The 7858-nt window shown below is 45.0% G+C and overlaps 1 pseudogene; it reads left to right on the top strand.

Moving 5' to 3' along the window:
- The first annotated feature begins 891 nt into the window (after positions 1-891).
- Positions 892-1437, top strand: LOC122216853 (annotated as a pseudogene).
- The last annotated feature ends 6421 nt before the right edge of the window (positions 1438-7858 follow it).

Here is a 7858-nt window from a genome sequence, read left to right as displayed (position 1 = left end):
GTGGTTCCATACCATGCTCTCTCTAATGGTGATGTAGAAAGTTCTGGAGCAAAATGTGGAGTGGTCAAAATAATAGGAGTTACACATGGTTCTTTTTTTTCCTCCCCCCAGGAGTGCCCAAGAGTACCTGTCCATCTTAGACAAATCATCAATTGTTCTATAATTCAGTTTTTTTCTGTTATAATTAGTGAATTCAAGTTGTTTACTTAACTGCTGCCTGAGGAGATCTAGAGCACTTGTGTACTGAGCACCTTCTAAGTAGTTCTGACATATAGGAAGCCCTGCTGGGGCTTTCATCTTTTTTTCTAGAATGTTCCATATAATAGCAATTTCATATTATTAAATGTATATATTTTCAAAAGGTAGTTACAGCTTCCATAACAACTTTTCTTTAGAAAATTGGGAAAATGAAGAAAAGCATAAAGAATACAATGAAAATCAATGTAACCCCACCATAGTATATTGGTGCATTCATTTCCAGTAAAAGTTTTAAAGTGCTCACGTGGCCTGGTGATTTCTGAAGATATATGATGAAACGAAAATCTGGGTATTCATGCCGTCCCCAAGAATGGAGTTCTATGGTACTTGATTCTACTCATTTTACCCTAGCTTAAAAAAAAAAAAAAAAAAAAAAAAAATTTGAGCTGAAATAAAGGTAGAAATTGTTAGCCTGAAAGAACACCTCTAAGAGTTTAAGTCAAAATAAGGCTGTGTTAGCGGTTCCCGTGTGGAAGTTGCCGGTGGACTGGACTTCAAGGACACCGCGCTGGAGCCAGAGCTGGAGCCGCAGGGCCAAGGCGAGCGGAGGTGGCGGCGCCAAGGCTCCAATAGGAGGCGCTGCTGAGCCGGGCGGGTCTCCGAGAACCCACAAGGGCCGCCAGGTGGTTCATCATGGGTGGCTTTTTCTCCAGTATCTTTTCCAGTCTGTTTGGAGCCTGGGAAACGGGGATTTTAATCTGGGCATTAAACGGGCCAGGAAAAACTACGATTTTGTGCAGATTACAGGTTGGAGAAGTTGTAGCTACTATTCCTACTATTGGATGTAAAGTTGACACAGTAATATACAGTATTATACAAGAGCCTTAAATTCCAAGTCTGGGATTTAGGAGGACAGATAAGTATCAGCCCGTACTTTAGATGTTATTATTCAAGCACAGATGTAGTCATTTCTGTAGTGGACCGTTGTGACAGGGACCCAATTGGCGTTGAGAGTTAGATGCCATGTTGGGGGAAGAAGAACAGAGAAAAGCCATTTTTAGTGGTGTTTGCAAGGAAGCAGGACAAGGAACAGCCATGACTCTCAGAGATGACAAATTCACTTGGGTTACCTGTGTGGAAGGACTGAAATGGAAGAGAGTAAAAACTTGAGCAACCAAAGGCATTGGCCTTGATGAGACAATGGAATGGTTAGTTGGAACATTAAAGAGCAGACAGTAATTCAATCACTTCTGCCCTCTGAAATGAAGCCCACATCACACATCCCTTTGGAAACAGGTAAGTGTGTTTCATGCTACTAAATATTAAAAACGGCGTGATTGTTGGCATATACTGAACTGACTGCAATACTTATAATAAATATAAAAAATAAGTGTTTGGAAAAAAACAGTATTTGGTTAGAAGCCTCATTCACGGTGATTGAACCAACTGAATGTTTTGTGTAATGTAAAATCCTTCCTTGCTTTCCTGCATTAAGTATATATTCTATTTGTATGGAATTCTTATTCAAATAGTGTCCTTGTAAAGAATGTACTCTTGGGGCGCCTGGGTGGCTCAGTTGGTCAGGCATCCAACTCTTGGTTTTGGCTCAGGTCATGATCTCATGGTTCGTGGGTTCGAGCCCCACATTGGGCTCTGTGCAGACAGGGTGGAGCCTGCTTGGGACTCTCTCTCTCCCTCTCGTGCTTGCACATGCATGGTGCAGTTTCTGTCTCAAAATAAATAAATTAATTAAAAAAAAATACTCTTATTGAGGAAAAAACCCCTCCTATTTTGGGGTGCCTGGGTGGCTTAGTCCATTAAGTGTCTGACCACCACTCAGGTCATCATATCATGGTTCCTGGGTTCAAGCCCCGCATTGGGCCCTGTGCTGATAGCTCAGAGCCTTGAGCCTACTTCAGGTTATGTGTCTCCCTCTCACCGCCCCTCCCCCACTCACACTCTGCCTCTCTCAAAAATAAGTAAAAAATTTAAAAAAACCCTATTTTTTAATTAGCAGTTGCAGCTTGTTTGTATAAATACTAGTAAGTATCTTAAGATACTAATAAGAATAAGGCTGTATTATCAAACAATTTAAATAATAATGTGAAGATGAATTGCAATTATGCATTAAAAAAAATCATGATTGCGTTGCCTTTGGGCAGGGAGTTTCCTGCTTGGGGTGGGACTTCAACTGCTTGGGGAGTTGATGATTTTTGAGGACTAACAGCCCTGTGATAAAGCAAGGGCATGAAGCTTGAAGATGGATCTAGGAGTTCCAATGCCCCTGGACGCCATCTCTCAGCCCTTGGGGGAATATCTTACCAACCCTGTGGTGGCCAAAGTTAGATTATTGAGAAAGAATTCACTTCCTGTCTTTCCCCATAGGCTAAACCTCTCCTGGGAGTCCATGGAGAAGCTAACAACTTCTGCTCCTTTGGGGCAGTCTGTGATGAAGTTGGTTATGGCAGCTGGCAGTTACAACTCCTGCTTGCTTTCTCAAGCCAAATCCTTTATTTCCCACAGTCATAGTGGACTAGCCTACCCACAATGCTTCTAGGCTGTCTAGGATGTCTTAGGAGTTCAGGGCCATTGTGCTCTTCACAGCACACTTCACACCTGTGATTTGGGATATCTGAGATACTCTCATAGGCAAATAAATTACGGTGTCAAGTTAATGGGCTGTACCTGAGGAGAAGGAGCTGGAAGGTCAGAGCAACAAGTATGGGCTATCACTGCATTCAATAGGTTATGCTTCCTTAGCAGTGAGTGCCTCAATGTTGAAATGTAAATTTCTGAATACTGGATGTGATAAAGGAGAACTCATAGCTTTTTGTTTGTTGAAGGAGAGAAATAGACCATGAACATGTTTTTTTCTACAAGTGTCTCTAATTCTTCCAATCATCCTGACACACGGAAGGAAGGAAGGAAGGAAGGAAGGAAGGAAGGAAGGAAGGAAGGAAGGAAAGCAGGATGATAGAGACCATAAGCAAAAGCAGAACATGGTCTTCTGTCCTGGTTGACTTCTCTGTATGTCTTAGCCTACTTTTCTATTTGTGGGATGAACTACAGATACAGCCCTAGGAACTATTTGGTAGCAAGTTCAAAGTAAAGTGTATTAACTCTGTGAGGCATGTAAGATAATAACTGGTTTAACACCCAATTGACAAAGAGGCATGTTCTAACTCGGGAGCCATTGATGACTGGACTGAAGAAGTACTAACTTCTAGACCATTGGGCTTTTCATTATGTCGTCCCATGTTTCTGGGATTTAAGCAGGAATGGATTTATTTTTCAGTTCAGTTATTATGTTCTTCAGCTCTCTGATTCGCTTTGGCACTTATATTTTCTCTTTGTTTGAGTTCTCACTGTGTTCATTCTTCTCCTGAGTTCAGTGAGCATTGTTATGACAATTTCTTTGAGCTTTTTTTATCAGGTAAATTACTTATCTACATTAATTGAGGTTTTCCCCTGGGCGTTTATCTTATTCTTTCCCTTTGGCACCTATCTCTCTTTCTTCATTTTTCTTGACTCTCAGTGTTGGTTTCTTTCTTTTTCTTTTTTTTTTTTTAATTTTTTTTTTAATGTTTATTTATTTTTGGGACAGAGAGAGACAGAGCATGAACGGGGGAGGGGCAGAGAGAGAGGGAGACACAGAATCGGACGCAGGCTCCAGGCTCTGAGCCTTCAGCCCAGAGCCCGATGCGGGGCTCGAACTCAGGAACCGCGAGATGGTGACCTGAGCCAAAGTCGGACGCTCAACCGACTGAGCCACCCAGGCACCCCTCTGTGTTGGTTTCTATGCATTAGATGAAATAGCCACCTCTCGGTGGTAAAGGAGTGGCCTTGTATAGGTAGTGGACCTCATCATTTCACCCTGCTCTCGCTCTAGGTATTCTCTCAAACATTTGTGATTGTCTAAGCAGCCTGTCACATCTTTAATATATCCTCAACCCTGTAGCTGAGAGTGTGCCAAACCCATTCAGTGTCCCAAAGGGAAGGATGACATTCCACACCTAGAGGCGGACTGTTTGCAGCCAGACCCTCAGGGAGAAGCTTTTAAAGTTTGAATATATATACAGTCCTGTAGGAACACAACTGTCAACTGTGCTGCCTACCAGAGCCAGGTGATCTGGAAGTCCCCTGGGTAGCAGTAGAAATTGGCAAAAATTGGGGCTCCAGGAGAGTGCATAAACGCCTATCTGGGAGATACGAGCAAGACGTGAAACCTGCTCCTAAGCCTGAAGCTTCTGGACAAGCAAACAGGCCTCTTTCACAGATAGACTGGGGGTGTGTTCTTTCTGCGGTCTGTGCAGTGCCCTGGGGGGTGGAGCCAGCCAAGAACTCTATCTGGTTGTTACAATCCCATGGGATCCAAGAACACAAGCCCACCCTCCTTCCCTGGCACCCAGAGCCAGATGATCAAGGGGCATCACCTAGGCAGCAGTCACAAAAACCAAGGCAGTGGACATAAAATCTGGAGCACCAGATGTATGTAAAAGCTTCCCTGCGGTAGGTACTGGCACTCCGGAGCTTTGGAGAGTGCACAGACAGTGCCCACACTCCAAGGATTCTGCAAAGGCTAACTAGGGTAATTAAAAAGGGTTAATTATGCCCACTGGCCCCACGTGATCAACAGCGTGTCCTCTGGGCAGCAGTTGCAGAAACCAGGGCACCAGAAGACGGTAAGAGATCCCTTCCGGGAGACAATGGCACTCTGGAGTACGGCAGACGAAGACAAAAATGGCATCCATCGAATGCAATAAGGCAAAGGGAGAGCGTGTAGATGGTGCCAGCGGGGGAAAAAGAAAAACAAAGCGGGCGTGGGGGGAAGAAGATGACACCTGTCAGCTAGACCCAGGCAAAGGGGGAGGTGTAGAGGGCACTTGAAAGAAAAGGAAAACGATGGTGCCTGCCACCTAGCAGCCTGTTAGATATGTGCTCAATTAGATGCATGCCTTTCAGGTGCTTTCAAATTAGCAAATGAGGGATTCCTGGGCGGCTCAGTGGGTTAAGTGTTGACACCTGATCTGCGCTCAAGTCTTGATCTCACTGTGCTGAAATCACGCCCCGCCTTGGGCTCCGCCCACGCTGTGGAGCCTGCTTAAACCTCTTTCCGTTTCCTTCTCCCCCGCCCTTTGCCTGCGGGCAGGCGCAAGCGAGCATGCCTTCTCTCTCTCTCTCTCTCTCTCTCTCTCTCTCTCTCTCTCTCTCTCTCTCTCTCCCTCCCTCCCTCTCCCTCTCCCTCTCCCTCTCCCTCTCCCTCTCCCTCTCCCCCCCTCCCTCTCCCCCCCTCCCTCTCCCCCCCCTCCCTCTCCCCCCTCCCTCTCCCCCCTCCCTCTCCCCCCTCCCTCTCCCCCCCTCCCTCTCCCCCCCCTCCCTCTCCCCCCCTCCCTCTCCCCCCCTCCCTCTCCCCCCCTCCCTCTCCCCCCTCCCTCTCCCCCCCTCCCTCTCCCCCCCTCCCTCTCCCCCCCTCCCTCTCCCCCCCTCCCTCTCCCTCTCCCCTCTCCCTCCCCTCTCCCTCCCCCCTCCCTCCCCCTCCCCCTCAAAACTAAATAAGTCAATAAATAAAAAATTAGCAAATGGACCTTATTCACGTCAAGTCTCCACGTGCCTCTGAACTGCATCGGCGCGGAGTCCTGGGCAGGTGAGTTGGAGGGCGTGAGCCCCTTCGGAGCCGATTTCTCAGATGGTTTTCGCCTTGGGGACATGAACCCTGTTGGTTTGCAAAGCTCCCTGTTTTGGGGGCGCATCGCTTTGCAGGTTTTCAAAGTTGTGTGTGACGGAGGGTTTAAACCCTTCGCTTCCCAGGGAGAAACTCTGGCTTTTCAGTTCCCTCCTGACTGTGGGTTGCCGCCCTAGGTGTGGTTGATGAAATTGAGACTTAGACTCTCCTGCTTCTGTATGGGCCTTGGGTTGGTAGATGCTTACGAGTTGCTTAGAGAGTTTTTAGGTTTTCTTCAAAGGAAGGTTTTCACTATGTAGCTGTAGATGAGGTGCATCCATGGGAGGATGAGTTCACCATCTTCCTACTGTTGCCATCTTGAACCAGAACCTGCAGGGTTGTAGGAATGGATTTATAACAAGCATAAATTGTTATTTTATATTCCTCTGCACAGTAATTTCACATGCCTTGAAACATAAAAGAAGTCCACCGTTCAGAATTTTTCTCATAGGGTAGTCAAAGGAACTAGATAAATTTGGACCTCCAAAGGTTATGATTTACATAGATATCTTACTGAATTATTTCATAATGAGTTAAATCTAGAAGTTATAGGGTCTGTCTCTAATCTTTTGAGATTGATTTTATAGGAGATAATTATATCTGATAATTTTTTGGAGTCGTTTTCAGAGGGGGGAAGCTTGGAGGTGGAGAGGGTAAATTCGGTTCCTGTTTTGTTTGCTTTTTTTTATTATTGCCATAGCGCACAAGCTTGTATTCATGGGCATTTGCATATATATCTTTGTGGAGAACGTGTCTTTGTATTTCCTTGAAAATTTACTCTATAGCGCCCACAAAAACAATACTAGTTTTCTGAAGGGCTTCATAAATCAATGCTTTTGTGTTCTATGGAGCCACCCTTGGCTATTAGAGAAGTCTGTGACCCACAGGGGTCCTTAATTTGTCCTCATTAAAACACAAACACAGGTGTATGTCAGAGGAAAATGTCCACAAAGTAACTATTAATTTTTTTAATGAGGTTTTTAAAATTTTGATTACAGTATAGTTACCATACAGTGTACAATAGAGTGATTGGAAAATTCCATCATTGCTAAGTGTTCATCACGGTAAGCGTACTCTTGAATCCCCATCACCTGTTTCACCCATCTGACCGTTCACCTCCCCTCCCGTACACAAAATAACCTTTATGGTGAATCCAGCTTCCTGAGCTCTGCTACTCTGGCAAATCACTTCTGGATAGAGAGGAAACAGGTGACACGATGTCTCTCCCTCAATTCATGCAATGACCTGATTGATTAGTGGGGAGGGGTGGTGGTGGCAATGATGGTTCAAATGTCAACAAGAAAAGAGGAAAAAGAAAAACAGCTACTAATCTCCTGAGCAGTTTGCTTTGCAGGAACAATTAACGGCTGTGCAAGTTTTATGGTCCTGTCTACACACTCAGGATCCTGCTGTTCCTGGTGCCCGCTAGATTTGCACATTCAGGGTTCAACTGAGCGATGTGATTTTTGTGATTCACAACATACATGGAAAAGATTCCCATCCTTGTGGTGAAATCGTTTTGGTATTTGGATTCATAAGGTATACAGAAAATAATTTTTGAAAAGGATGCCTATTGAATGTGTGAATGGGGGAACTGAAAGGCAGAACGGTCTATGAAAGACTCACATGCAAAATTACGGGAGGTGCTGAGTGTCAGCTCAGCAGTCCTCCGGTGGGTCCTTTTCATTCACGTCTCTGGGAACATGGAGTATTTATGTTTAATTTGTTAAGAATTTGGTGCAAAACGTGGAGAGCAATTCTTAGGTCCAGTGACCATCCACATATGTAGAGTTTTGAGGGCTTTTTCAGATTTTATAGACTTGGTACAGTTCCATAGCAAACTATAAAATGATGATGGCAGCCCAGAAGGTTGTAAAAGTTAAAACACAAATATCTGAATTAGGGGGCCTAGTGGGGCCTGCAAGCAGTAGTTAAGTC

Source organism: Panthera leo, chromosome B1 (genome assembly GCF_018350215.1).
Source record: "Panthera leo isolate Ple1 chromosome B1, P.leo_Ple1_pat1.1, whole genome shotgun sequence".
Classification (NCBI taxonomy): Eukaryota; Metazoa; Chordata; class Mammalia; order Carnivora; family Felidae; genus Panthera; species Panthera leo.
This window is presented reverse-complemented; position numbering and strand designations above follow the sequence as displayed.